The sequence below is a fragment of the Eptesicus fuscus genome, chromosome 6 (genome assembly GCF_027574615.1).
Source record: "Eptesicus fuscus isolate TK198812 chromosome 6, DD_ASM_mEF_20220401, whole genome shotgun sequence".
In the NCBI taxonomy this organism is placed as follows: domain Eukaryota; kingdom Metazoa; phylum Chordata; class Mammalia; order Chiroptera; family Vespertilionidae; genus Eptesicus; species Eptesicus fuscus.
The window spans coordinates 80,245,190-80,249,742 of NC_072478.1; the positions used below are offsets into that span (position 1 = coordinate 80,245,190).

At 38.1% G+C, this 4,553-nt stretch overlaps 1 pseudogene; it reads left to right on the forward strand.

The window, feature by feature from the left end:
* The first annotated feature begins 334 nt into the window (after positions 1-334).
* LOC114233505 (U6 spliceosomal RNA) lies at positions 335-454 on the forward strand (annotated as a pseudogene).
* The last annotated feature ends 4,099 nt before the right edge of the window (positions 455-4,553 follow it).

Sequence of the window (4,553 nt, forward strand, 5' to 3'; positions counted from 1 at the left end):
TTTTCTTCAATAATATACACAGAGTGGAATTGTTGAGTCATATAGTAATTCTATTTTTAATTTTTTGAGGAACATCCATACTTTTTTTTCATAATGGCTGCACCAATTTACATTCTTACCAATAGGGTACAAGGTTTCCTTTTAGGAGTCATTTATTCTTAACATTCATTTGTAGAAGTTAACAGGACTATGTAGATAAATTCATCTCTCTATAGTATAACCACTCATAATAGCATTTATGAAACACCATAATGTTCCAAAATACTAGACTGAACATTTCATAAACATAGTTTCACTTAACCCCTTACAACTTCATGAATAAGATCATATCATTGTGCTCGCTTTGGCAGCACATATACTAAAATTGGAACTATATAGAGAAGATTAGCATGGTCCCTGCACAAGGATGACATGCAAGGATGACATGCAAATTCATGAAGCATTCCATTTTTTTTATATTAGTAATGGATCAAACTAGTTGTATATCTGTATATCCCTTAAATAAATTTTAAATCCAATAAAAACATTAATAAAAGATAACATCATTATATTCTTTTTCAGATGAGGAAACTGAAGTTTGGAGAGATTAAGTAACTTTTTTTAAAATTTATTTATTTTTATTTTTTAATATACTTTATTGATTTTTTACAGAGAGGAAGGGAGAGGGATAGAGAGTTAGAAACATCGATGAGAGAGAAACATCGATCAGCTGCCTCCTGCACATACTGGGGATGTGCCCACAACCAAGGTACATGCCCTTGACCAGAATCGAACCCGGGACCCTTGAGTCCGCAGGCCGACGCTCTATCCACTGAGCCAAACCAGTTAGGGCGAGATTAAGTAACTTTTAATATATTACATATATGAAGTAGCAGAGCCAGGACTTGAATGTGAGATTTCCAGACACAAAAGCCTATGCTCTTAATCACCATTTTAACATATCTTCTAAAGATGTTGTTAACAGAACAAACAGCTCATACATGCACATACTCAAGCTGCAGGGCTCTCATTAAAATTGAGTATTAGAGCCCTGGCCAGATGGCTCAGCTGGTTGGAGTATCCTCCCATGTATCAAAAGATTGCAGGTTCAATTTCCAGTCAGAGCACATACCTAGGTTTCAGGTTTGATCCCCATTTGGGGCAGGTATGGGAGGTAACCTATCGATGTTTCTCTTTCACAGTGATGCTTCTCTCTCTCTCAAATCAATAAAAACATGTCCTCGAACAAGGATTTTTTAAAAATATTAGATATATGAGCCAAATTCAAACTGGAAAAAAGGGCCCATCCCTAGTCTTTGTCACCTCATACAGGAGCCTGTGCTATTGACTGACTGACTGAAAGACTGCATTCTACATATGCCACAATGTTTCCATCTTTTGAGAAAATTTGATTTCCTGCAAAGTCAGAAATACTTCAGCTGTAGTAAAAAATTTCAATGGGTCTGTGTTTAAGTTGGTACCAAAAAAATTCAGCTTCGCTCAAACCTCACCTCCTCTGGTAATCTTTCCTGATGCCCCATTTCTGTTCTTACTTAAAGATCCCTTTGGGTACCTCACAGTGCCTGTGCAAATCTCTGCCTTAGCACTTATCACTAACTACTGTAATTGTAGCTTTACTTGAGTCTCCCTTCTAGGCTGTAACCTCCTGGGGTGTAGGCACCAGGCTTCATTCAATTTTATATCCCCAATGCCTTTCCAGACACAAAAGCCTATGCTCTTACTCACCATTCTGAATAGAATCTGGAATAAACACCTGCCAATAAATTTATAAATTCAATAAATGCATAGCCAGATGACTGGCCTACCTGAAATGGAAGAAATCCAATTTAAGTTACTCTCAAAGGAAACTGTACAGCTATGATATTATGATAATCACATAATTGATAATATGATAATAAAATAATACACTAATTAACTATTGTTTTGTTCACATTGGCTAACCTAAAAGCCATAGAGGTAGTTAATCTATCAGGAGGTTAGTAATGTGCCACTGGACGACGTGACTACGAACAGACTTGGACTGTCTGAGGGAAAGCGCTGTAGACACGAGGTTTTCAGTGCGGACGCCTGGTGGTGCTACAGGCTAAAAAGTAGGAGGAGGAGCCCTGCGTTTGCCGCTGACTCCATCTTAGAAAAGACAAAATCCGAAGGATGCTGGGGATAGACGGGGCTTGGAAAACGTCTGCAGCAAGCCATGTTTTAGACCTTTCTGCCAATGAATGGGACTAGAAGTACGCTGGTGATCGCTCTCTTACAAGGCTTTCGAAGGCTTCTTTTATTAAGATAACGTACCCAGAGGATATTCAGGAAATCGTGCGAGAGAAAATCTGGCAGAAGAGGCAAGTGGTGAGTTTTTCTTTCTTCCTCGGCGTAGCGCAGATGGCCCAGGAAGAGGAAAGCTGCATTTATGGTAAGAATTTTTGCAGGTTTGGCTCTGGAGGCGGAGAGGGGAGCGTCTCTGTAGCAGCAGGAGGATAGGTGAGAGCCGGGTGGTTTCCGAAGAGCTCAACGAACAGTTTACATCCAGCCGCAGAGGAGACTTTGCTCCGGAACAGGAAATCAGACTCATGTGCTCTCCAAGTATTGCCTGCAAACGTTTGTTTTATTAGAAAAACCCGAGTCTGAGATGATCACCCTTTGAAAATTTCATTTGAACATTCCAGAATGTGCATCGGGGACATGCATGAGATTTGGGTGAATTTTTAATAATTGGAAACTACACAGTTTAATTTCCATTTTTCACAATAATGAGCGATGCAATCATGGCGTAAATAATTTGCCCACCCTGGGGGAAAGCCGCTGGATGAAGAACAACCCAAGGTAAGTTTAACTCTCATAGAAAGGAATGGTAGGCATCAACACTTGTCTGGGACCTCCTAACGTCCAAATGGTGACAGTCAGTGACCACCTGAAGACTTTGTCTCAGTAAGTAAGAAACGGCTGGATGACCTCTCCAGGCTCACTGAATTCTCCCACCTCTGGAAAGTACTCACCGAATATTTTAAATGCTACTGATATCTGTGCATTATAAAGCGCCAATGCAAGAAAATTACCAGGCAATTTCAAGGCTATGTAGCAAATTCTCAGGCAATTCGCTTTGGAAATAGTTTCAGAAATATCTTTCTTCATGTGAAGGATGTTGGATGACAAGCCCATTGAATTAGTCGTTTTGATACCTCTCTGCTCCTCCTGGAGTACCTCTAGAAACAGACTTTACCTCTTTAAGGATCATCATCTCAGCATTCTGGAATAAAAAGGAAATGCCTTGATCCTTCCAGAATTTTTTTCATTGAATGTTAAAAATTGTCCATATTTTGCCAACCTAGTGCAATACAGAGATGAGGGAGATACATGCAACATGACTCTATTGCAAATGAAATTGGTTCCTCAAGGCTGAAAACAAGACAATAGATAGAGACAAATATCATCTTTGGCATTCTTGCTTTAAGACTCTGGGTAGAAAGGAGAGGAAATAACATTAGAGTTGGTATTTTATGGCTCTAACTTAAGTAGTGTTTTCTTTTCTTCTGAAACATAAATAATTGTTAATATATGGTCAACAAGTACTAACGGCTTAGCTATTTTATCTTTTTATTTACCTCACACTGGTCTAAAAAGATAGACCAGTGTAGCCTCTTTCTTTTTGAGTATAGAAACAAATGCATTTTTTTCTGCTCATACCTAATTTTCTTTGATCTTCCAAAGGTAAGTTACCTCTAAAACTGTGTGTGGACCATTCTAACAGGTATCTGGAAGTTTGACAAGAAAACTCATTTCAGGTCTATACATAAACCAATAGTCTTCATAACTTCCCATGGAAGGTCAGGCTATTTTAAAGTCATCTTTTGCTTTTCTTGATATTTCATGGATGATGGCTGATACACTGTAATAGTCTACTTTTCAGCAGGATTAATCTCCATCTATTAAATTCAAGTAACTATTTATTTGAGATGGTTAATATTATGTAGTTCTTTATATTTGAAAAAAGTCATATTTGAAAAAAGCTGAGTGTAAAGTTAGATTGTGAGCTGAAGACCATTGGAGGGTTGGATTCTTGGCCTCGGTTGGGGTGCATGCCAGAGCAACCAATCGATGTGTCTCTCTCACATCGATATTTCTCTCTCTTCCCCCCTCCTCCTCCCTCCTTTCCACTGTCTGAAAATCAATGGAAAAAATATCCTTGGGTGAGTATTTAAAAGAAAAGAAAATAACAGTGGATATAATGCATTGAAATCTGGAAACCACTGATGAAAAAACACAGCACTGGTTCAGTCATCTCTGGAGAAACTTCCGTTTATTTCTAGATATATGAATAACATTGAAACGGAAAGAAGAATGAAACCTTATGAATTGTGAGAACACCTATGACTCAAACTTTCCTTTATGCTATCCCCAAATTCACCATAACTGTTTTAATTCAGAGAACTTATAATAACTAAGTATATGCTTGGTTAAATGTAAAATTTCAAGTGATTTACTAGTCATTATTTTCCTTTATGATGTCCATGATCATCATTATATCTCTATCTGATCTTAAGTTTTGCAGTCTGTGT